The sequence below is a fragment of the Cetorhinus maximus genome, chromosome 1 (assembly GCF_964194155.1).
Source record: "Cetorhinus maximus chromosome 1, sCetMax3.hap1.1, whole genome shotgun sequence".
NCBI classification, from domain to species: Eukaryota; Metazoa; Chordata; class Chondrichthyes; order Lamniformes; family Cetorhinidae; genus Cetorhinus; species Cetorhinus maximus.
Genome location: NC_135879.1, coordinates 217026506 through 217053275, shown reverse-complemented (window position 1 = coordinate 217053275; position 26770 = coordinate 217026506).

Below are 26770 nucleotides of genomic sequence, written 5' to 3'. Positions count from 1 at the left end.
TGTAGGAATCACTGAACATAAAAAAAATTGAATGACAAAAGTTAAAACTCAACCTTAGCAACAAACTCATTTAAAATAACTCTTGTTGGATACGTCTTTCGGCATTATAATCACATTTTCTCGGTTACTTTCTGAAAGTGCCTAACAACATGACTGCAGGGTACTTGACCTAGAACACTGGATAATCCAATCATGTCAAAAATTCCTGTTCTATTTGCTGTACTGTAGCTGGGATGTGCAAAAAGCTCTCCTAATCCAAGTGCCAATTGACACATCATAGGGCTTATGCCAACCATGCCAATTGTTGGAGTGGAAAAATATCACTGGGGGTACAGGTGAGGCCAGCGCTCAACTTGACCACCACAAGCAAGCACCTGAGGGTAGGGGTCATGAAATTCCTCTCCACTGCATTCATGCCATTTCCCAAAGCAGGGTGTTGCTTCAACTTGCATGCCATTTGGATCTCTCATTCCATTCTTCGGAGTTGTGGTAGTTACATATTTTGTGCGGTACCCACACAATTTACAATGGAACTGTCATACCTACCACACATGGAGTGGGGGAGATGGTGGGGCTGCAGTGTAATTGGGCTGGCTGTGTCACTGGTAGATTTAAATACCTCATCTTTGTTAAATACTCTTTTTTTAAAAATTTTGTGATCCGTCCTAATGAAAATAATTGCTCTGCCACTTAAAAAGCTATTTCCTTCTCCCTCACAACTGATGCTCCTTAACAACACTGCCTGCTTGGGAAGTGCAGGCATTGCAACTCGAATGATAAGAAATAATCTTCTGGCATATTTCCTCATAATACAAATGGCCAAAGGTGGGCAGCAATAATTGTGCCTTTCTGGTCAAATGTTGCTGATCCTGTCCATCCAGATTACTGGTTTAACATCAATTTATGTGAGGAAATTGAGGCCTGGCAACTCTGCTTTCAGATCAGTTTTGGGGAATGTATTTTTTTTTCTTTATTTTGGGCATCGCTAGCGAAGCCAGCATTTTGTTGACCACCCCTAATTGGCCTTGAACTGAACATTTCAGAGAGTGGTTAAGGGACTACTACATTTCTGTGTGTCCGGCATCACATGTAGGCCAGATGAGGGAAAAGGTGGCAGATTTCCTTCCCTGAAGGGCATTAATGAACCAGACAGGTCTTTATGACAATTGATGGTAGTTTTATGGTCACCAATATACTGGTAGTAGCTTTACATTCCAGGTGTATTAACTGAATTTAAATTCCACCATCTCCCATGCTGAGACTTGAACCCATGTCCCCTAGAGCATTAGCCTGGGCCTCTGGCTCACTAGAGCAGTGAATTTATCTCTATACCACTTTACTTGCATCAGATAAGGTGAACATTAGAGACAAGGTCTATTTGTAAATATTGACTTTAGAACAACACAATTCACAATTGTTCAACACACTGGGTCATCAATGCACTGTGGCACTGGAAAACATAGAATTCACGCCTTCCATCCCATCCCCATCCCCTCCAATCTAGGATGCTTATGTGCACCTAAATCATTTAGAAATGATCAGGGTTCACACTTTTGGCCAGCTGAGTGCTTTTATTTAGCAATGAAAGAAAGAGGAAGGATTGTTTAAAAGAGACGGCTAAAATGTCACCATGAAGGATTGGGTGTTTTACCAAGACTGTTTTGCTCTCTTAATTTTCTGCTTTTAATTAAAATCTATGATAACTTCACTGTTCAACTAGGTACCATGATGAAGAAATCATCGAGCAAATCCTGATTAAAAGCGGGGGGAAGGAATTATATACCAAACATGTTACTGTGGAATAATGTGGCTAATCCTTCAATTGTCCTTTTAAAAACCCTAGCCTTTTTTGGGGTTTGCTCTACTAATAAAAAGGGCTGAGGAGAGGGGTGGGGTGGAGCTAATCCCTTTATATTCACTTATCCCGTCAAAGAACTTTCTGTCCTTTTAATGTGTGGAAATGTGTCAAAATTCTTGAAGACTGAGCAATTTTCATGGTTTTTTTAATCTCATCCCAATGTCCTGCTGAGCGCCTGTAGATTCCAGGAGATAATCTCAACACCCCGCTTGAATCTTTAGGTTTGTCCTTTTCTGACAAAATGCTAATCTGTGCTGCTGTAGCTTGCTAGTGCAAATACAATTAGAATAAAAGTCAGCTTTGTCTCCCTGCACTGAATTACCTGCAGCATGATGAGAAAACATAAGTGACATTTTCGCAAAAAAGAGAAATCTTGACAGATATGTGGGGGAAACGATTCATTCTGAGCCTTGTGCATGAAGGTTGCCTTATAAAGCATTTAAAAATCTAATTTATCAATGCGGGGCCAAATACACTGCGTACTTCCTGCCTGCCATTTGAACTTGTTTAATCATTTAATCAGGCCATGGTTTTAACTGGAAAGATCCTGACCTGTTTTCCTGTTGCCTGTGTGCTCAGTAGAAGCTTCTAGCTTTTTGATGAAAATCTTTCATTCTGTCCTTTTCCACTTCATTTCTCATCTACGTGCTGGCATTTTGGCGACAAGATCCGAAGGCACAATGTTAGTTTTCACATGCATGCCGATGACACCCATCACCACCACCTCTCCCGACTCCTGCACCTTTGTTAAATTATTAGACATTCCTTTCCGACTTGCAGTACTAGATGAGCAGAGATTTCCTCCAATTAAATATCGGAAAGACTGAAGCCATTGCCTTTAGTCCCCGTTCCAAACTCCTTTCCCTAGCTACCGACTCAATCCCTCTCCTTGGCAACAATCTGAGATTAAGCCAGCCAGTTTGCAATCTGGGTGTCTCATTTGACCTGGAAATGAACTTGTGACCTTATATTGGTGCCATCGCTAAGACCGCCTATTTCCATCTCCGTAGCATTGCCCGACTTCACCTCTGTCTCAGCTCATCTTCTGCTGAAACCATCCTTCATGCCTTTGTTGCATCTAGACTCTACTATTCCAATTCACTCCTGGCTGGTCTCCCTCATTCCATCCTCCAAAGATCCAAAATCCGGCTGCCTGTGTCTTAACAGAGCATGTCCTTGTTCCCCTATCACCCCCTGCGCTCACTGGCCTACATTGGCTCCCGTTCAAGCAGATTTTAAATTTCTTATCCTTTTTTTCCCCAAATCCCTCAATGGCCTTGCCCTTTCCCATCTCAGCAATCTCCTTCAGCTCCACAATCCTCTCCGATATCTGCACTCCTCTAATTCTGGCCTCTTATGCATTCCCAATTTTAATTGCTCCATTATCGGTGTCCCAGCCTTAGGCCCAAGCTCTGGAATACCCCTCCCCGCCCGCTACACCTCCCCACCTCTCCTCCTTGCTTTCTTCATTTAAGACATTCATTAAAACCTGCCCCCCCACAGCAAACCCATTTAAGCCTTACATTATGAGATCGATCTCTCCTGAGCGGCCTCCCATCTTCCAACCTCTGGAAACTTTGGTTCATCCAAAAATCCCCACATCCTAACTCACATCAAGTCCCCACTCACCCATCACCCCTATGCTCGTTTTGGCTCCTGGTCTGGCAACACTTCAATATTGCATTTAAATCCCACCCATCACCTCACTATCTCTAAAATATCCTCCAGCTCTCCAAAATCTCTTTTCCCCTTCAATTCTTCTGTATTTCCAATTTTCATGACTCCACCATTGGTGGAGCAGAGAAGACTGAGGGGCGACCTGATCGAGGTGTGCAGGATTATGAGGGGCATGGACAGGGTGGATAGGGAGCAGCTGTTCCCCTTAGTTGAAGGGTCAGTCACAAGGGGGCATAAGTTCAAGGTGAGGGGCAGGAGGTTTAGGGGGGGATGTGAGGAAAAACTTTTTTACCCAGACAGTCTGGAATGCACTGCCTGGGAGGGTGGTGGAGGCGGGTTGCCTCACATGGGCCAAGCGCTAGTAAATGGGATCAGATAGGTAGTTCAGGTGTTTCTCATGTGTTGGTGCAGACTCGATGGGCCGAAGGGCCTCTTCTGCACTGTGATTCTGTGATTCTGGTGGCTGTGCCTGCAGCAGCTATTGGACCTAAGTTCAGGAATTACCTCTTTAACCCTCTCTGCCTTTCTAATGCCCTCTCCTCCTTTAAGTCTCTCCTTACACATACCTCTCTGACCAACATTTAGGTCACTCATCCTAATATGTCTTTCTATGGAGCAGTATCAAATTTTGTTTGGTATTGCTCCCGAGAGGTGCTTTAGCATGTATATGCCATGTTAAAGGACGATATAAATGCAATTTGTTTTTGTAGTCAACCTGAGCTGGGCACAGTATTCCAGGTATAGTCTGACCAGAGCCAATTTTGTTACAGATTCCTCTGACTTCTAGGCCTGGATTTTCATCTACATTCGCAACAATCCTCAGTCAGAAGTGCCGAGTGGATGATCCATCTCAGCCTCTGCCGGAGGTGCGCAGCATCACAGAGGCCAGTCTTCAGCCAATTCGATTCACTGCACTTGATATCAAGAAACTGCTGAAGGCACTGGACACTGCAAGGCTATGCGCCCTGACAATATTCCAGCAATAGGACTGAAGGCTTGTGCTCCAGAATTGGCCATGCCCCTAGCCAAGCTGTTCTAGTACAGTGACAACACTGGCATCTACCAGGCTATGTGGAAAATTGCCCAGGCATATCCTGTACACAAAAAGCAGGACAAATCCAACCCGGCCAATTACTGCTCCATCAGTCTACTCTCCATCATCAGTAAAGTAATGGAAGGGGTCATCAACCGTGCTATCAATCGGCACTTGCTTGGCAATAACCTCTCACTGAAACCCAGTTTGGGTTCCACCAGGGCTACTCAGCCCCTGACCTCATTACAACCTTGGTTCAAACATGGACAAAAGAGCTGAACTCCTAAGGAGAGGTGAGAGTGACTGCCCTTGACATCAAGGCAGCATTTGACTGAGTGTGGCATCATGGAGCCCTAGCAAAACTGGAGTCAGTGGGAATCAGGGGGAAAACTCTCCACTGGTTGGAGTCATACCTAGCACAAAGGAATATGGTTGTGGTTGTTAAAAATCAATCATCTCAGTTCCAGGACATCACTGCAGGAGTTCCTCAGGGTAGTGTCCTAGGCACAACCATCTTTAGGTGCTTTACCATTGACCTAATTTCCATCATAAGGTCAGAAGTGGGGATGTTCGCTGTTGAATGCATAACATTCAGCACCATTCGCAACTCTTCAGATACTGAAGCAGTCCATGTCCAAATGCTGCAAGACCTGGACAATATCCAGGCTTGACTGACAAGTGGCAAGTAACATTCACGCCACATAAGTGTCAGGCAATGACCATCTCCAACAAGAGTTAAGCTAACCATCGTCTCTTGACATTCAATGGCATTACCAGTGCTGAATCCCACACTATCAACATCCTGGGAGATTACCATTACCAGAAACTAAACTGGACCAGCCATTTAAAAAGTGTGGCTACAAGAGCAGGTCAGAAGCTAGGAATCCTGTGATGGGTAACTCACTTCCTGACTCCCCAAAGCCTGTCCACCATCTGTGACACAAGGCACAAGTCAGGAGTGTGAAGGAATACTCTCCACTTGCCTGGATGAGTGCAGCTTCAACAATACTGAAGAAGCTTGATACCATTCAGGACATAGCAGCCCGCTTGATTGACACCACATCCACAAACATTCACTCCCTCCACCACCAACTCACAGTAGCAGCAGTGTGTACCACCTACAAGATGCATTGCAGGAATTCACTAAGCTCCTTCGACAGCACCTTCCAAACCCACAACCACTACCATCTCGAAGGACAAGGGCAGAAGACACATGGGAAGGCAACCATCTGGAAGTTCCCCTTCAAGCCCTGACTTGGAAATATATGGCCGTTCCTTCACTGTCACTGGGTGAAAAGCCTGAAGCTCCCTCCCTAACAGCACTGTGGGTGTACCTACACCACATGGACTGCAGTGGTTCAAAAAGGCAGCTCACCACCACCTTCTCAACGGCAATTAGGGGTGGACAATGAATGCTGGCCTAGCCAGTGACACCCACATCCCATGAATGAATAAATAAAAAAGTTGGACGCACAGGGTTGGGAGAATTACCAGCTCCACAAATCCAACTTCTAAAAATGTCTGACTGCAAATCAGATTTTCTGTCTGGCGGAGGGACAGGGCAGGGGGATGTGGGGGGTGGGGGGTGGGGGGGTGCAGGTTATATTGTGAGTTAGTGCAGTTGAGCCCAGAAGGGGTGAGGGATCAGAGGCGGGCCTGGCACAGGTTGGGCAGTTCAGGCGCATGTAAAAAGCAGTCCTCAGAAAAGCCTATTTGAGAGGTTGGTCATCCACGGTGAAGCCTCTGTGCCTCAGAGAAGATGTCATTGCTTTGTCAGGTGAGTGTTAAAGCTGTAAATATTGTCCAATTGCTTGCTGACGCTGGAATGGATGGCCATCATGGCTTTCCCTATGGGAGAATTGTCATTGTTCCTGCCTAATCAAAGCGCCCTCCACTGAGCCACTGAAAGCATGAAGTGGATTCTCAAGACACAGCCATGGAGATGGCATCGTCTCAACACCACTGCCTGGTACAGATATTTCGCAGTGATGTAGTTAGCTGCCAAGGTTCAGTGAATGAATGATGAACAGTGGCATGCTTATTATCCCACCCACTTGCTCTCTTGCCACCCATCTATCAAGACCCGTCCACACTGTTGACTGTTAACCAGGTACCTCACTTCTGCACATTGTCACAGAATAACGGTGTGTCTAAGAGGGAGGAAATCAGTAGGGTTATCAGTGGTCATGGGGCACAGCGGGCTACCTCGGAGTGACAGTCGCAACATACATGGCACCAAGCATTTGCGCAGAGCCATTTTCTCCAACAAACCTTACCAGTAATCATTGATAATGTGGTGAAAATTGTTAGTGCATGTAAGCATTCGAAAGTTAATGAGCTTTGTAATCTGAATGGCTCATGACCCTTTTCACCTTACATTTTTATTCACAGAATGTCATACAGAGGAGACATGGTGAAGGGAAGTTTTAATGGAAGAGGTCCAGTAGAGGAGAGCAGTCCTGTGCCCTGCTGACTGGCATAATCCACCTGCAACAACCAAGAAGGCCTGGATTCAAATTGTGGCTGCGGTGAGAGCAGCAGGAGAGCACGAGCATTCCTGGATTCAGTGCAGGAAAAGGTTCAATGATCTGTTGCGTTCCAGCAAGGTAAGTAGCTTGTCTCATTCCCACAGAGTCCAAGGGAGGGGCCACACCTGCACATTGAAGCTAACGTGCGAGACCTGGCACATACTTCTGCTGCATTGAGGTTTGTATGTGTAAGCTGCACACAGAACACATATGAATGAGCACTGTGATGCATAGACACACTGAAGAGAAATATCGCTACATACATTCTATATCAGGCTAACATGAAATCATGTTGTCATCGCAGTTGAAAAGAACGAAGAATGCTATAGAGATGGCCTGGATGTTGACTCTGCCTGGCTGAGAACAATTCGCTCGGTTGAACGGATGGCCATGGAGATTGTGCCAGGGTCACTGAGCGGATGTCTGTTGGTCAAGGTGAGTCGCCGTTAGCAGGAGATAAAGGAGGTGTTGAAATCACCTTGGAACATGGTGGTAATGGTGGAGATCATGATGTAGGTTCACTGAGCATGATGGGATGTTGCCATGAGAGGGAGTTCAAAGATGGGGTTGCATCATACGAGCAGCGCAAGCATGGTTAAGGCCAAAGGTGTGCATCAGAGCGTGCTTTCACAATGAGAAGGGACACACCTAAATACCTCATTTTGTGTCTCACACAGGTCCCAAGTCTGCTCACACACCGACACCCACCTGCACACCACCGCCCCCGCCCACCCCAGTGTCACACCTGACGAGCCCAAACTCTGCCAACTCAGATACCAGCACATGGGAAAGATGTGGCGCACATGTAGGTTGGCGGCACAGGGTGAGTGTCACTGCACCAGAGTGCAGAGGGAGGTGTAAGAGTCAGACATCTGTGCACAGTCCCACTCAGAGGAGGGAGGAAGGTAATGATGATGCTCCAGTGGGCAGGAACGTGGAGCCTCAGGAGTCACCATTTGGAGCACGGTATTTAGATAATCAGCAGCACATGTGTGGACATCCGGTGGTATTCCCTGAGGCAGTGGGAGCTTTTGGGACTATGAATGAAAGAGTCCAAAGTCATCATGAGTTCCACATTGTCCCGGGGGCTCAACTGCATGAGCTCCAACCATGAGAGATTGGCCAATCTCTTGGAAGGACACATGCAGCAGCACTCCGAATGGATGTAACAGCAGCAACTTGACCAGGAAAGCATGCAAGCCTCTGTCAGTATCCTGGATCAATCCACCAAATGTATGGTTGCTAACATCCATGGAATACATGAGGAGCTCTGTACCCTTAACAGGACAGTTGCACTGTCGGCACTGCGGTTGGTGGAATGGATGAATGTTGCACACCAGCAGCTAGCCGCATCAACCCCAAGTGAAGGCCAACCTAGAGCAGTGGAAGTCTCTGAGGAGGGTGAAGGTGCTGAGGCTCCTCAGCACCCTCATCTTCCTCCACCTCCCCAGCCCCTCTGCCAGAGTCCTCGTCTGCCCCACTGGTGCCAGTGACCACGGGTACCCATGAAGAGATGCAGAGGTTGCAGCCTGAAGGAGGTCCCCAACGGGTGCCTGTAAGACGAGGCAGGGCATCACGCTCCTCATTACCATTTAAACTGAGGCGTGAGCAGCCTGCCTCCACCTCCCCTGAGGCAACACGGGGGTGTATTTCATAGGAGCATGCATGAGTACAGGGCATCATCTCTCCTAGAGCACTAACGGGTTCACTGTGATTACAGTTTTCCCATTGACTATACCACACTTGAGCACTTCTTGAATATAATTACTTACACTTGTACATGACTCGGCGTGTCTTTGTATATTAGAGAGCTCAAAAGGAATGGTAACATTATAAAGGCAATTCTTACCATTAATAATGAGGGAGGCACGATGAGGTCCATCAGCAGGATTAAGGCTGTCAGCTAATTAGCGATGCTCTGGAGGACTTCTTCCTCACGCCTATCACATAAGATTCCAGTGTCCAAAGGCTCAAGCACTGAAATGCTCCTTGTATCTTTCATTATCCATCCAAGCTTGACTTTAGGGAGGTTCAGTGATCTGACTCCACGAGCAGATGCTGGGTAGCAGATGCATCTCAAGTATGAGTACTGGGTGCAAGGCACTCATCCGCACTGCAGTGTTACACAATGGCCTAGGTGTTGGCAGCACAGCTTGAGAGGCCACGTATTGTCCAGGTAATATCGGCCGTCTGCTGTTGACCAATACTTTGGCTGCATTTGCCTTCCAGGTGCCGCAGGGTGTGTGTTGTGTGGTAAGCATGGGTATATGGAAGCCAGGAGTGTTGCACGTGGTGTCCATGTCACAAATTAGACCATTTGCCAAAATGGATGGTGTGCAAGCTCTTTCAAGGAGCGAATATTGCACAGTTACAGGCTCATCCTGCATGATATGTCCTATCTGCATGATTGCGGACACATATAATCCTATCAGCATGTAGAGAGTGTAAAGTCTGAAGTTGTGTCACTCTCAGCATTGTAGGGATGGTTTGATTATGAAGAAAGTGGTGGTTTGGCGCCTCTTTTACAGGCACTGACATTTATGTGAGGGGCCCAGGTTATAAAGGTCTTATGTTTGTAACATGATGAGGCCTATGGTTATGATGGCAATATGTGACTGAGTCGAACTCATTGATGCTGATTCTCCCCCTTGTGGGGGATGGGCAGTTTGTTGAGTAATTATGAAGCCAATGTGCAAGGTACTTTAGGTGGAAGCATTTCATCAAGGACTGGCTGATGATAATTGTGAGATCAGAGGACCTTATGAGAATCTGTTTTGCATAAGGACCCGTCTGGCGATGATCCCCTCCTGCACAGAGTCAGCCCTGGCTGCATGGCCATGTCTCCCAGCTGCTCTGCCATTGGCAGCTTCCTCATCCTCTTCCGGCTCTGAGTTTTCAGAATGGGGCTTCCTCCTCCTCCTCGTCTTCCTGCACACTTTGGGTTCCACACTCCTGGGATACCAAAATCCAATGTGAGTGGAGGCAGCTGAGGGTTTAAATGACCAGCTGCTTCCGTGACCTGCGCATGCACCAAATGCACCTCAGCACCATTCCCGCCCCCCAAAAAATGGGAAGTGCCATGTTCAGGGGTGGGGCCTGCGATTTCCAGGCTCATCTGTCATTTTCGACACGACAGAGAGCCCCTCCGTTACAGTGAAATTTCAGGCCCAAGTTTACAGTTTTGTCATGTAGTCAGTTTACATTGGTTCACAATTCTGTTCAGGCCAGTGAATATTACATTAAAGTTGGCACCAGGATATGAGCAGCATTGCATCATGTCACTGTTCATTTACTCACAAGCCATGGTATCAATTAAGAGATTATGCTTGGGTTTAAAAGATTTCTTTAACTCAGATTTTCTCCCCTTCTCTGCTGAAGGCAGTAACTCAGGGTGAGGCACAGTTCAACAATCTCTAGCCAGTGACACTCTACATATGTGAGCTCAATTAGTCAATGAGAGCATGTGGGCAGACACACTCTCATCCACTGCTCATCCACTGACCATACATGTGAAGTCTCCAGCCAAGGTCTCTGGATATTAGCAGCTGATTTTCTCCTCCTCCCTAGCCCAGGGACACTGACTCTAGCTGTGACAACAAACAACATTTAAAAATTGTGCCAAGGTGCATTACACACCCTTGGTGTGTCACTGTAACAAGGATGACACATGGTTCTTTCGAGCTCCTTAAAGAAATAGAAATTTATAAAGACACTGGCTTGGAAATTTGATTGCACCCCAAAAATGGGCATTCGGGGTGCAGGGTGTTCTCTGCCCCCTCACTCAGACACGCAGACAGCATTATTCATTTTGTTGTAAGCCTCTTTGGGAGAGCAGTAAATCGGGCTTCACTGATAGCATTTTAAGATGGCCAGCAGAAAGGAAGATATTTGAAGAAGCAAGAAAGAATTAGCATTTATATTGCACCTTTCATGCCCTCCAGTCAATACAATGCACATTACAGCCAATGAAGTTTTGAAGTTTAGTCGCTGTTGTAATTTAGGAAACCTGACCGCCAACTTGTGCACAGCAAACTCCCACAAACAGCAATGTGATAACAACCACCTAATCTGTTTTCTACCTTCCAAAACAGCACTTCTGACATGTCTTACTTTTTCCTTAACCTAAGGCTCCCCCCGACTGTGGTTGACAGGACCCTCAAACACGTCTGACCCAGCTCCCGGACCTCTCCCCTCACCCCTTCCCCTCCCTCCCAGGACCATGATAGGGTCCCCATTGTCCTCACTTTTCACCTCACCAGCCTCTGTATTCAAATGATCACCCTCCGCCATTTCTGCCAACTCCATCATGATGCCCACACCAAACACATCCTCCCCTCGCGCCCCCCCCTCCAACCCCCTGACAATTCCGTAGGGATTGTCCCTTCCATGACACCCTGGTCCACTCCTCCATCATCCCCAACACCTCGTCCCTTTCCCACGGCACCTTCCCATGCAATCGCAGAAGGTGCAACACCTCCTGCCCCTTTACCTCCTCCCTCCTCACCGTCCAAGGTCTCAAATACTCCTCTCAGGTGAAGCAGCGCTTCACTTGTTTCTCCTTCAATTCAGTCTACTGTATTCCGTGCTCACAATGCAGTCCCCTCTACACTGGAGAGTCTAAATGCAGGCTGGGTGACAGCTTTGCGGAACACCTTCGCTCAGTCCACAAGCACGACCTTCCTATCGCTTGCCATTCAATTCACCATCTTGCTCTCATGCCCACATGTCCGTCCTTGGCCTGCTGCAAAGTTCCAGTGAAGCCCAGCGCAAACTGGAGGAACAGCACCTCATCTTCCGATTCTGGACTTAACATTGAGTTCAAGAGCTTCAGACCATGAACTCCGTCCTCCATTTTGATCTTTTCAAATTTATTTTTTCCAACGCCCTCCCTCCACAGGGCCATCTGTTACTTGTTCTTACGTTTTGCTTTGACAGAGTGCTGACCCTCATTCTGCTATTAACACATTTTGCTACCTTATCTTTGTGCCACCATTAGCACCTTCTTTATTCTTTAGCACAACCATTAACACTCTCTTTGTCTTATGTCCATGACATCTTTGTCAAATTTCTCCAGAGCTCCCAGCTATCCCGGACTTTCTATTTTGCAGCACCTTCTCCATCATGTCTCTTGAAAAATATGCAAACCATCACATTTCTACCTCTCTTCAGCTCTGAAGAAGAGCCATATAGACTCGAAACATTAACTCAGTTTCTCTCCCCATAGATGCTGCCTGACCTGCTGAGTTTTACCAGCATTTTCTGTTTTTATTTCAGATTTCCAGCATCTGCAGTATTTCACTTTTAATCTGTTTTTGTGCTGTTGACTGAGGGATAAATATTGGACAGGACACCATGGAGAACCACCCTGCTTTTCTTTGGAACAATTCTTATGATCGCCTTAGAGAAAAGATTTGGTTTAATGTCTGATTCTAAAGATGGCACTGTCGATAATACTCCCTCAATGCTCCACTGGAGTGTCAGCCTAGAATTTATGCTCAATAGCCTGGAATTCAACTCTGTAGATCACGTCACCCAGGTTCTCTGATGCTGCATTAGAAACCCTGGTCCAGTCAGGGCATAGGAGGAGGCAGATTCTGTTTCCGCTGATGTGGGGTCGGCGGTGGGGTTGGGGGGGGTGGTGGTGGTGGCGGTGGGGGGTGGGAGGGGTGCGGTAGGTATATGGGTGGGGGTTGGTGGAGATGGGATACAAAAGCCTTTCAAGCAGCACTTTTTCCACCCCTCCCCAACGGGAAGTGATTGCGGAGGAAGTTAATAGTACAAGTTTCCTTCACTGTAGCTGAGTCAAACTCCTGGAACTCTGTCCCTAAAAGTACTGTGGCTGTACCTATACCACATGGACTGCAGCAGTTCAAGAAGACAGCTCACCACCACCTTCACAAGGGCAATTAGGGAATGGGCAATAAATGCTGGCCTAGCCAGAGACACCCACATTCCGTGAATGATTATAAAATGATGGTTGTAAAGCTGAAAGAAGTTCAATGGCCTCACCAGAGTTTTGAAGGTAAGAATTCTGTTTCTTACGTACTGCTCACACCTCCAGCCTTACTACTCATAAAACTCCTCCCCATTTCCTAATTGTCTCCTATCCCTCACCTCCTTACCCCTCATACCGTACACACTAAATATGAACTATTCCACTATGATAGTCATATTCTGAAAACAATTCACAAGCCTGTTACAAGCACACTCACTTCTTTATTCCAAATGAAAACTGGGCATGACTTACAGTAGTTAACCACAGCTCGAGGAGGTCAAGTCCACCAGCACATCCTCTTCCCCATTGATAGAAACATGTTGGTCATCACAGGCAGACAGAGAGTTGTTGTATTGAGGACGGAAGGGATGATTCAACTGAAGTGTTCTTGTAAGAGCTCTGGCACCGAAGAGCCCTGGTGATCAATGCTGCTCCTTCTACTCCCCTTGTTTCTGTTCTTCTCTCTTCCCAACTGGTCTTAAGGGCTCATTCCTCATTATTACAAAGGTATGCAGCATGTGGACAATGAGCACAAATCCGGATACCCAGTCAGAGCACCCGCTGAGCAACCCCGTCAGCAGGAATGCTGCTTGACCCTGCCGACTATCTGCTGGATAATGTTCCTGGTGGCATTGTGGCTCTTGTAGGCCAATTCTGCACCTGTGACCAGTTTCCTGACAGGAGTGGTGAGCCACGTCTGGAGGAGCTAGCCTTTGATGTCCAGTAGCCAGCATGTAACCTGACGGCCTCGTTGGAATAAAGGAGGCACAGAGGGCTGGTGCCAGATGATTGTATCATGACTGTGCCAGAAAACTGGGCACAGACCTGCACTGCCTGTGGCCACGAACAAATTGGACGTTGAGGGAGTGGAATCCCTTCCTACTGAGAAAGCTGGTGATGAGGAGCACACAAGGCATGGGGACACTGGCAATGCAAGTGAAGCCCCTTCGTCCTGCCTTGCTCAGTCCATGGGGAAGGTAATTTGGCTGCACCTCCCTAATACAGCAGTGAAGACCAAACAGGGAGATGTCAGCGTTGTCACTTGCTGCAGATTGGAGGCACCCCGTGGTATGAGGTTGAGGACGATGGTGACCTTGGCAGCCATAGGCAATGCTGCCCATGCTTTGCCTCAAGGCTCAGGCTGTGGCTGCAGCAAGTGACATATCTCACTGACATCCTCCTTGACGAAGTGAAGGTGCCCACGTCTTTGTTCCTCAGAGAGGTTGAGATAAGACAAGAGCTCCCTTGAAGACCAGCCGTAGACTAGCCCTCCTGCACAGTGCAGCCACATCCACCCCCACTCCATTGCTCCCAGATTCTCCTGCTTCCTCCTGTCTTCTTGGCTCTTGCCTCCCTTATCGTCCACTTCTGCAGGGAGACTTAACAGTCCACTCATGGCTGCACTGAAGCCAGTGTGAAGGCAGACAAAAGCAGAACAGCACCAACAAAACCATTTTAGCAGAAGTGGGTGGTTGGTGGTGGGTGGTTGGTGGTGGGTGGTGGGTGGGGTTGTTTGTAGACGAGGAGGCAGCGCTGTTTGGCCATCCTCTGGTCCAGGCAGCCTGCTCTTCTTAAAGGCAGGCTGTACTTTAAAGGGAAACTACACAAAAATATTGCTGCAATATAAATTATTACAAAGTGACCAACAGGGCCAACAAAGGTTCCAGAGTGATGAATGCGGCAAATGAGCATGAGGAGAGTTGCCATGGTTCCAAGAGTGGCCAGGAGGCCCTCACCCTCAGTGGGAAGTGGGGGATGTGGCCAGGAAGGTCATGTCCCAGAGTCTGGATACGAGGTCCTGTCAGTAGTGCCACAAGGTCAGTGAATGCATCTTCACGTAACAACATCTATCCACCACAACATCAGCCTCTCATGCTGCTTATTGCACCATACCCCCTCACTCACCCAGCAACAGTCCCGAGCACTCAGCACTCAGCTCTACCATCCAGCTACTCCATCTCAACATCCCTCACTTATCAATGATGCCGTCCTCATACCCATTGCTCGCTGCCTCCACATGCCTACAGATATTCCACCAAGGCAGGCACATCACACTAACACAGTCTAGTACAATCACTAACATTCTGCCCGCTCTCTTGCAGGACAAAGTGACACACAATAGATGGGAGCAAACACGTGCCTATATCTCCTGAGCCCAACAGTGGAGAAGTTCTCTACATCATGGCTGTGACATGGCCCGCTGCATCCAATGTCACTAAGGACATTGAGGATCATAGCATGTAATCCCCTTCTGCCCCTTCCCAAACCCCAACAGACACACATCCTGTTCCCTGCTATGAGGTGAAAGCTGCAGACGAGGTGGCCATGGATCTCTTGCTTCCCTCGCACCAGCCTCCCCTCACACTAACCTTCCCTCACACCAGGCTTCCCTCACACTAACCTTCCCTCACACCAGGCTTCCCTCACATTAACCTTCCCTCACACTAACCTTCCTTCACACCAGACTTCCTTCACACTAACCTTCCCTCACAACAGGGTTCCCTCAAACCAGCTTTCCCTCACTCTAACCTTCCCCTATGTCAGTCTTCCCTCACACTAACCTTCCCTCACACCAGCCTTCCATCACACCAGCCTTTCTTACACTAACCTTCCCTCACACTAACCTTCCCTCACACCAATCTTTCTCACACTAACCTTCCCTCACACTAACCTTCCCTCACACCAGCCTTCCCTCACACCAGCCTTCCCTCACACCAGCCTTCCCTCACACCAGCCTTCCCTCACACCAGCCTTCCCTCACACTAACCTTCCCACACACTAACCTTCCCTCACACTAACCTTCCCTCACACTAACCTTCCCTCACACCAGCCTTCCCTCACACCAGCCTTTCTTTGCACCAGACTTAGCCTCACGCTAACCTTCTCTCACACAAAACTTCCCTCACACTGAACTTCCCTGAATTCTAACCTTCCCTCACACTAACCTTCCTCACACAAGCCTTCCCTCACACCAGATTTCCCTCACACTAACATAGAAACATAGAAACATAGAAACTAGGAGCAGGAATAGGCCACCCGGCCCCTCAAGCCTGCTCTGCCATTCATTATGATCATGGCTGATCATCCAACTCAATAGCCTGCTCCTGCTTTCTCCCCATACCCTTTGATCCTTTTCGCCCCAAGAGCTATATCTAACTCCTTCTTGAAAACATACAATGTTTTGGTCTCAACTACTTTCTGTGGTAGCGAATTCCACAGCCTCGCCATTCTCTGGATGAAGAAATTTCTCCTCATCTCAGTCCTAAATGGTCTACCCCATATCCTCAGACTGTGACCCCTGGTTCTGGACTCCCCCACCATCGAGAACATCCTTCCTGCATCTACCCTGTCTAATCCTGTTAGAATTTTATAGGTTTCTATGAGATCCCCCCTTATTCTTCTGAACTCCAGCGAATATAATCCTAATCAACTCAATCTCCCCTCATATGTCAGTCCCGCCATCCCAGGAATCAGCCGGGTAAACCTTCACTGCACTCCCTCTGTAGCAAGAACATCCTTCCTCAGATAAGGAGACCAAAACTGCACACAATATTCCAAGCGTGGTCTCACCAAGGCCCTGTACAATTGCAGCAAGACATCCCTGTTCCTGTACTCGAATCCTCTCGCTATGAAGGCCAACATACCATTTGCCTTCTTTACTGCCTGCTGCACCTACATGCTTACCTTCAGCAACTGGTGTACAAGGACACCCAGGTCTCGTTGCACATTCCCCTCTCTCAATTTATAGCCATTCAAATAATAATCTGCCTTCCTGTTTTTGCTACCAAAATGGATAACCTCACATTTATCCACATTATACTGCATCTGCCATGCATTTGCCCACTCACTCAGCTTGTCCAGCCTTCCCTCACAACAGATTTCCCTCACACTAATCTTCCCTCAAGCCACCCTTCCCTCACACTAACCTTCCTCACACTAACCTTCCCTCACAACAGGCTTCCCTCACACCAGCCTTCCCTCACATTAACCATCTCTTAAAGCAGTCTTCCCTCACACCAGATTTCCCTCACACTAACCTTCCCTCAAGCCACCCTTCCCTCACACTAACCTTCCTCATACTAACCTTCTCTCACACTATACTTCCCTCACACTAACCTTCCTTTACACCAGCCTTCTCTCACACCAGCCTTGTCTCACACTAACCTTCCCGCACACTGACCTTCCCTCGCACCAGCCTTCCCTCACATCAGACTTTCTCAAATCAGCCTTCCCTCACACTAACATTCCCTCATGTTAACACTCCCTCATACCAGCCTTACCTCACACTAAACTTGCCTCACACCTGCCTTCCCTCCACACCAGCCTTCCCTCACACCAGACTTCCCTCACTCCAGATTTCCCTCACACTAACCATGCCTCATACCAGCCTTCCCTCACACTAACCTTCCCTCAAGCTACCCTTCCCTCACACTAACCTTCCTCACACTAACCTTCCCTCAAGCCACCCTTCCCTCATACTAACCTTCCTCACACTAACCTTCTCTCACACTATCCTTCCCTCACACTAACCTTCTCTCACACTAGCCTTCCCTCACATCAGCCTTCCCTCCACACCAGCCTTCCCTCACACTAACCTTCCCTCAAGCTACCCTTCCCTCACACTAACCTTCCTCACACTAACCTTCCCTCAAGCCACCCTTCCCTCATACTAACGTTCCTCACACTAACCTTCTCTCACACTAGCCTTCCCTCACACTAGCCTTCTCTCACACTAGCCTTCTCTCACACTAGCCTTCCCTCACATCAGCCTTCCCTCCACACCAGCCTTCCCTCACACTAACCTTCTCTCACACTAACCTTCCCTCACGCCAGCCTTCCCTCACGCCAGCCTTCCCTCACATCAGCCTTCCCTCCACACCAGCCTTCCCTCACACTAACCTTCCCTCACACTAACCTTCCCTTACGCCAGCCTTCCCTCAATCTAACCTTCCCTTACACCAGCCTTCCCTCACACCAGGCTTAACCTCACACCAACCTTCCCTTACATTAACCTTCAACTTCTGAGTTCCTGATTTGAGAGAACCAAGAACTGCCCCCTGCCTGGACACAGCAACCCCGGGAGAGGATATTCAGCAGCAGGGCAGCACTGATGAAGATGCGCTTTCACTTGACATGATGCTTGCATCATGTACCTTGGAAGCTAGTATAGAGTTGTGGTCAACATGTGATAAGCCATCTGAGCACGAGTGGTCTGCAGTCCGATCCAGGGGTAAAGAATGGTGCATTTGTCAACCCAGTAAAGGGCAAGGTGCAGAAGAGTACTGCTGCAGAGATGAAGACCTTGAAGCCGTGGCCTAAAGGAGAGCGCTGACTAGATACACACTGAGATTCTGGACACATTGGCTGCACTGCCTGTCACTGTCGAGGAGCAGGGGGAATTCAGCATGGCATGGCGCTTGCCCACTCCCCAATCTCACGTCATCACTCTGTTATGCTACTGACCCAGAGGCACTGCCACAGCTGTCCCTCTACCTACTGCAGTCACTCCAGACAAATTCCAGACACTTTGCACTAGGAAAGGTTCCAAGAAATTCCTCAGCTGCAATTAGGCTGCCTATCCTTTTAAATAAAGCTAGCGCAGGGCAGATCTTGCAACTTCGTCTTTGATTTCTCTTTGGTAAACAACAAAGAGGCAGCCTGCACACGCGTTGGTTGCCCAAATTTATGATCCTGGCATCACATCAGTCGGCTGGGCTGTGGGGCATTAGGATCGTGCCAAATCAATGTCTCCTGGCACAATGAATGTACCTGCATGAGCCCTTATCCTCAGAGGATGCCCATGTGGGCTATACCTGAAGCTGCCACATGTGAAAAATGGCACAAGCCCTCAGTAAAACTGCACCATGCGAGGCTTGCTATTGGGAATCATTAGCCACAAATTTCAGAGTTTATAAAAACATTTATTGGTATATATTTAATAAATAGGGATGTAAAAGTATCTATGAAAATGCTGGGAGAAGAGTTTGCCAATGAATAGTTTGCGCTACCACAGGCATCGGGAAAACGGGCCCGCATACTTAAATGTACAAAAAGGAATCTGAAGGACTGTCGGTGTCCAGTGCTGCCATCTCTATAGTTCCACAAAGATACATAATGGTGAGACAAACCCAATCCTGTCCTTGCACCATAGCCACAACTGTGCTCTTTTGAGCCTGGGTCACAATCATCAGGGTTGGGACCCCTGCCTGGATATTCCCCTCTTTAGGGCTTCTCCTGGGGTTCTGCGGCTAACTTAAGTAACTTGATTTCCCCCCCCCAGCTGACTCAGAACCCAATGGGGATGAGGATTAGGATGCACGGTCCCCACCCTCTCCTGCTGAGCCAACACCTTCCCGTATGCACCACCATTGGATTTGATCGCCTTTCATTAAATTTTACTTAGCAAAAATAATATCAATATGTCGTATAACCCAATCTCCTCAAGGGCCAAAATGTTATTTCTTTGAAAATAACATTTTGGTGCATTATATATATTTATTTATATATATGTGTGTATATATATATATCTGATCCAAACAAAACACAGAACCATGTATAGAATTGCAATGCCCCAAGCACTTACCATTTACTCCCATTATAAAGACAACCTAATCCAAGCATAACACTTCAATACAAAATCCTGACTCAGGGATAACATGTTTACTAACTTGTTTTGAATGGTCAGCACATGAAACGCAATGAAACTACTTCCAAATTACATCCTGATTTAGCAGAATCAATTCAGAGAAAAATAAAACCTACTGCTGGCAATCTGAATTTATGCTGGAAATGTATTTGCAGCACCTGAGAAAGGCAGGCTAGACTTTCTAATGGAGACATATTACAGGAAAGGAAATGCCTGTTGTTATATAAAATCTTTCACATCTTCAGACCATCTCAAAACATTTGAATCACAATTCTCACATGGCAAAGCCCCATAACTAAATGAGACAAGTGATCAGTTGACCTGTTTTCGATGGCGCTGGTTGAGCGTTTACATTTTGCCCAGAGAATTCAGTGCAGTTTTTTTTCACCCAGCTGTACAGGCAGCTGGAGCTTTAGTTATTGCCTCCGCTTAAAAGGTGGCACACCCAACAATGCAACACTTGATCATTACGATGAGCTGGATGAGTTGTTCAAATGGCAAGTCAGCACAGAAGGAGAACATTCAGCCCATTGTGTCTGTACCAGCTTTATGAAAGGGCTTTCTCCCCTACTTTAGTTCCACTCCCCTTCTTTTTCTCATTACCATCAAATGTTTTCCCTTCAAGTATTTATTCAATTTGAAGCTATTGCTCAATCTACTTCTTCTCAGTCAGGCTATTCCAGGCCATCAGCTACTTCTCTGGTTGACATCCTTGATTATTCGAGGGCTGCTGAACCACAGCTTATGCCATGATTTTATTAGGGTGCAGGGCAAGGAGACAGGCTCCAAGTCTACCTCAGGATGCACCGTTGACATTATTCTGAACCACATACTAGCTAACTGGCTCCCCTCCAGGTCATCATAACTTGTGTAAATTCTTTTTCCTTCACGTTGCCTCTGGTTTTTCTGCCAATTACCTCAAACTTGTGTCCTTTCGTTACCAACCCTTAGCTGCCACTGGAAACAACTTCTCCTTATTTACTCTACCAAAACCCTTTATGATCTTGAACACTTCTTATCAACTCTCCTCTTGGCTTGCCCTGCTCTAAGGAGAGCCAGAGTCTCCATGCACCTGAATTCTTTCATCCCTGGTACCATTCCATGTCTGTTCAGCTGAAGATTAAAGGATGCTCTGCTGCTTGCCAGTTGAAGAACCCAAAACTCATTTTCGAGGCTCAGGCATATCTAATGGTCACAGATGAGCTCGTGGGGTCTCCTAGTACTTATGGAATTATAATTTTGCAATGCCTTCAAGAAAGGTGAAATTGGCAGAAAGAGAAGTTGGGGAAAAGGCAGCTATTGAATTAGCTTCATTTAAAAATGTAATCATTTCTTTTTTGTTCAACTCAATGGCCTGATTTAGTCCCCCTGTTTTTTCTAATGGTGTGGTTGAATTGCTGAATAAAGGGAGCGCAGTTTAAATGTTGGCCAAGTCTGTACTTCCATAGAAGTCCTGACTCACATGTAATCCTGATCCAACCATAACAGTTTCAAATGGTGTTTATTGCAGAGAAGCAGCTCAATCCATGTACTGTCTTCCAATTAACGAACATGCTGCAACTAGTCCAATGTACAGCACGGGGTTGTGTGTGAGACACGGTTTATCAATAGGTATTTAACTTCTGAAAACACAGAGCTTTATATTTTACAGTCATATGCCAGTTACAACTACTCAGTGTGTGCTGATGCAAGATGGTTTTAGTTTTACATTGACTATTACTATGGCTTGAAATTTCAGACTAATGCATTATGTCTTTGCATGATAATATCTTACAACAGCATTTCAGGGCTTACCTAGTGTAATTTGGGCTCTCAGTCATCTGGATCCAATTCAGAGATGCAATGTGGCCCCGTCTCATCAAGATAGTGCCGCACTGTTTGCTGTGCACTGAACTGCAGTGTGACTGCAGCCCACTCTACTGCAAAGTTCAGGTAGAAGCTTTTAAAAAGTGAAGATTAAAATATTTTTAATATTATCAGGGAAGCAGTGGGGCAGTCCAGCAACATTGACATTTAAATGCAATTTGGATTCCAGTGAGCCAGGCTTCAAGCAGAGCTCCAACCACTTTGGCTGGAGAGCAAAGGGGCTGTTGCTGCTGTTAGTTGAATGGCCAACCCTAAGAGCAGGAGCGGTGTTAACCTTGTAGTGAGGCCCGTCTATGGTTGGGCTTAGGGTCCTTCCTAGGTAATGACACTAAATTCAACATGCTATTCTCGTGGTTGATCCACGCACATGCAAACACACACACACCCCTGCATAAATGCACATTTGCAGTAGATAATATAAAAATATTTGACAAGATCAGTTATTACCAGCAGTATGTTGATGTCCTTTCATGAGCCCCACAGTACTTCAGTGTGATAACTCTGGGAGAGGAGATGGTGGCGTAGTGGTAATCTCACTAAACTAGTAATCCAGAGGTCTAGGCTAATGCTCAGGGGATATGGGTTCAAATCCCACCACTGCAGCTGGTGGAATTTAAATTGAATTAATAAATCTGGAATATAAAGTGAGTCTCAATAATGGTGACCATGACAGCTATTATTGATTGTAAAAACCTGTCTGGATCACTAATATTCTTCAGAAAGGAAATCTGCCATCCTTACCCCATCTGGCCAAAATGTAACTCCAGGCCCACAACAATGTGGTTGACTCTTAACCTCCCTCTGAAATGGCCCTAGCAAGCCATTCGGTACATGGCAATTAGGGATGGGCAACAAATGGTGGTCTCGCCAGTGACACACACATCCCATGAAAGAATACAGAAAAAAAACACTTGTCTCTGAATCTGAAGCCGTAAGTTTGAGATCCACTCCAGAGGCTTGAGCACAAGACCTAGTCTGCTCCAGAGCGAGTGCTGAGGGAATCCTGCAGAGTCAGAAGTGCCATCTTTTGGATGAGACATTAAATTGAGGCCCCATATTTGTCATCTTCAATGGACATGGCAGGATTTTGGACAACAGCAAGCAGGGGAGTTCTCCTCGGTGTCCAGGTCAAGTATCCCTCAACCAGCATCACTAATAGAACAGATTATCTGGTCATAATCACATTGCTGTTTGTGGGGCCTTGCTGGACACAAATGGTTTTCCTAGATTTAAACTGTGGCTGCCCTTCATTGGCTATAAATCGCTTTGTGGCATCCTCAGGTCGTGAAAGGTATGATATAAATGTAAGTCTTTCTTTCTTCAGCAAGAGACCTGTTTCAAGCCGGCACCTACAGCCTGGGCATGTCTTTAGGTGATTTTATATTGTATGAGACTGATGTTCGTGTAGCTGTCAGGAACTCCAAAGCAAATTTAGATTTGTTAAGGCCTGCAGTCATGAGAGCGGGTCCAAAAAAAAAACAGCTTGCCCATTATAGAAGCAACTTTCAAAGAACTTCAAAGAAAATTTTGTGAACTATATGTTTTGAAATACAGCTTCACACTATACTAGTCCCAAAACTCACCAGAGAAAAAGGAGGCTGGATTACTGGATTAAGCTGTTGTATAATATTTAGCCCACACATTTAGGAGGGCCAAGGATGATATACACACCCATATTATATGTATAGAGAGAGAGAGAGCCAAGAAATGTGATACAGCCATCAATTAAATTGTTTGGAAATCAACATGCTTTGTCATATCTATTTCACACAAATTTGCCCTCTATTCCATGCTTCTCCTGTGTACCATGGCCATTAAAGAACAAATTGAAACTAAGACCTTGTCCCAGGCAGCAACCCACTGAGCCTCAATTTCACAGTTTTCAAGACGCAATGAAAAATCACCAGAAACCGGCTCATAGGCCCCAGGATCTCCCTGACAACCGCAGGCCAAGCGTACTGTAATTCAATTTACACACCAAACTCACAATTCTTCTGCGAGATTTGTCAAGGCCTCCAGTCCTTGGGAACAATTGTCAGCTTGTGAACCTTTGACCAGCAAGAGAAAATAGGCACTAATGTGAATCACAGAGAGCATGTTGGGACTGTTTTCCTGTTCCGTCTATGGTACATTTAACACTCACCCTATATGATCCTACCTCCATTCTGAACAAGAATAAAAACATTAAGCGTCTGTCACTGCTTGCGTTGAAACCTGACTGCCAGGCCAAAATATTGAGGTAAACTGCTCCTTTCAGCCAGAAGATCTGCTTTGTGTAGAAATCCAGTGACATAGCCTCAGGCTGACTGGGAGACATAATGTCATGGGAAACATAAGCAGGACTGACCCAGGACACGCATGCTTACTTCACAGCACAGACACGTATTAGCATGCCGTACAGAGTTTACAAATGGTGGATATGTACAATTTGTGAAGCCAAACTTACAACTTAAATGTTAATATTTTTGATCTGTGTTGAATTCATTTTTTAAAAATGTTATGGTCATGTAAGTGTTCCAGCATTGCAATGAAATACTACACTCAATAATTGTTCTTGCACAGTGGACTAGATTCGTCTAGTTGCAGTCTACTGCTGTTAGCATTAAAGAAAGAAATTCAAATGGTCCAGTAATGGAAATAAAGCAATTTAAATAACACAGCACACAGGATGAACCTTTATTCTTCATTGATTTCAATTCAAACCAACAGATGACTAAGAACAAAATGTAGAGGCTGGCATTAAATTCTTCTCACTTTTCAGTTCTGTCTAATTAGGCACCCGATGAGAAAAACCATCAATGATGTAAATTTGAAGCAAAATCAGGAAAGCACCAGGCGACCAGCATTTGAGAGAAAAAAAATCAGGTTAACATTTTGCGTGAGACTTTTCATCAGGGTGGACGTTAGTTTCTTCTGGGTCTAGCAATCAAATGTCAATTGAATCCTGCTTTTCTACTTTAACTAGGCTGTTATCTAAGCATATAGAACATAATTACTTGACACCTCGACTAATACCTTCATTTAATCCATTGTCTGAAGTTTTCTGCACGGATGTCCTTTGTCTCAGAGCCTTCTTTCCACATGTCTTTTTTTTTAGATTTCAGTTCTTGATTTTATTTTCCTTCACTTTCAATCATGGAGTTCCAGGGCATTTTCAATAAGCTGAATCACTGTTGTCTTTCTGACAAATTAGGAGACATCTACGCAGCCCTCCAAAACCCTGGATAGAATGTCCATAGCCTTTTCTAGGGACTATGTTGTTCCCAATGCATTAGCAAGTCTAGAGCTTAATAGGAATAACAACTTGCAGTAAAGCATGGTCCAATTCTTTTTAATGGTGGGTATTTCATTAAAAGGTATTTATCAGCACACGCATGTGCCTGATACCCCATCCTCATAACCCATTGCCTCTTGGGTCCCACACCAATTGGCAAGCAAGAAGTCTCATTGCTAGATGGATGGGTAATCCTTGACAGTTGGTCAAACAGCCTTTATTCCACATATCTTCCATTTTTAAAACTAATAAATCAAAGTGTTCGAAGAAAATGAAAAGGCTTCCTTTTTTAATGCCCCTTTGATTTTTCTCCAGGGTTGCTTATAGCAGTGTTTTGGAGATTAAGCTTTAATTCCTGGAAAGTCAAGGACATTTCTGGAGGGTTGGCCATCCCATTACCACATGCTTGAAAATCAAGTGTCTTCGGGATGCAGGGTTACCTGTCCGATATTGGTGAAGGTTGAACATCTCCCACTCACCAAGGGTCCTGAGACAGCATCCTCCAAACCCAGCACCACTACCGTCTAGAAGGACAAGGGCAGCAGACACGTGGGGACACCACCACCTGGAGGTTCCCCTCCAAGCCACTCACCATCCTGGCTTGGAAATGTATCACCGTTCCTTCACTGTCGCTGGGTCAAAATCCTGGAACTCCCTCCCTAACAGCACTGTGGGTGTACATACACCACAGGAGCTGCAGTGGTTCAACAAGGCAGCTCACCACCACCTTCTCAAGGGCAATTAGGGATGGGCAATAAATGATGGTCTAGCCAGTGACACCCACATCCCAAAAATGAATTTTAAAAAAGACTGTCTCATAGAAATTTTAGCAGATAATTAGGATTCTGGATAAAGTTTTACTGTTGTCACAAGTGATATATTTATCCAAGAGCTTCATCAGGCATCATATTAAGTCATTTTAATTATTAATTTGGAATATGCAGTACATGCCCTTGCACATTTAGTGATTAAAACTGAAAGCCACATTCATTTTGATGAAGAAAAGCTATGAAAAAGATCCATTAAAATTTATGGTAAGGGACTTTTAAATCTACTATCTCTTACTTCAGACAGGACTAGTCATTTTTTTTCATTCTTTCACAGGGTGTGAGCATTGCTGGCTAGGCCAGCAATTTTTATTGCCCATTTCTAATTACCCTTGACAAGGTGGTGGTGAGCTGGCTTCTTGAACCACTGCAGTCGTAGGTGCACCCACGGTGCTGTTAGGGAGAAAGCTCCAGGATTTTTACCAAGCGACAGTGAAGGAACGGTGACATATTTCCAAGTCAGGATGGTGAGTGACTTGGAGGGGGTCTTGCAGATGGTGGTGTTCCCATGTATCTGCTGCCCTTATCCTTCTAGATGGTAAAGGTTGCGGTCAAGGCATCATTCCTGTGCCAAGTCATCTTGTGAAGCACAGGGAATTTCTTGGTATTAAAAAGCCTGCATATTTTTTATTAGAAACCGTGGTCCTTAGCAACAGCATGACACTTAACACCTCAGGAGGTCCCATAACAGAGTAAAGGACAACAAAGCGAAAGCAAAAATAGCTGGAAAAACTCAGCAGGTCTGACAGCATCTGCGGAGAGGAACACAGTTAACGTTTCGAGTCCGAATGACTCTTCATCAGAAATAACTAACTAAGAGTCATTCGGACTCGAAACGTTAACTGTGTTCCTCTCTGCAGATGCTGTCAGACCTGCTGAGTTTTTCCAGCTATTTTTGTTTTTGTTTCAGATTTCCAGCATCCGCAGTATTTTGCTTTTATCTTAAAGGAAATCAAAGTTTTGATCTATGATTATAGGACAGACACTTAACTTTACCTGTTCCAGTAGTAGATATAGTAACATTTTTACATATTCATCAGGAGTTCCAGGCTCTCCAGTTATTCTC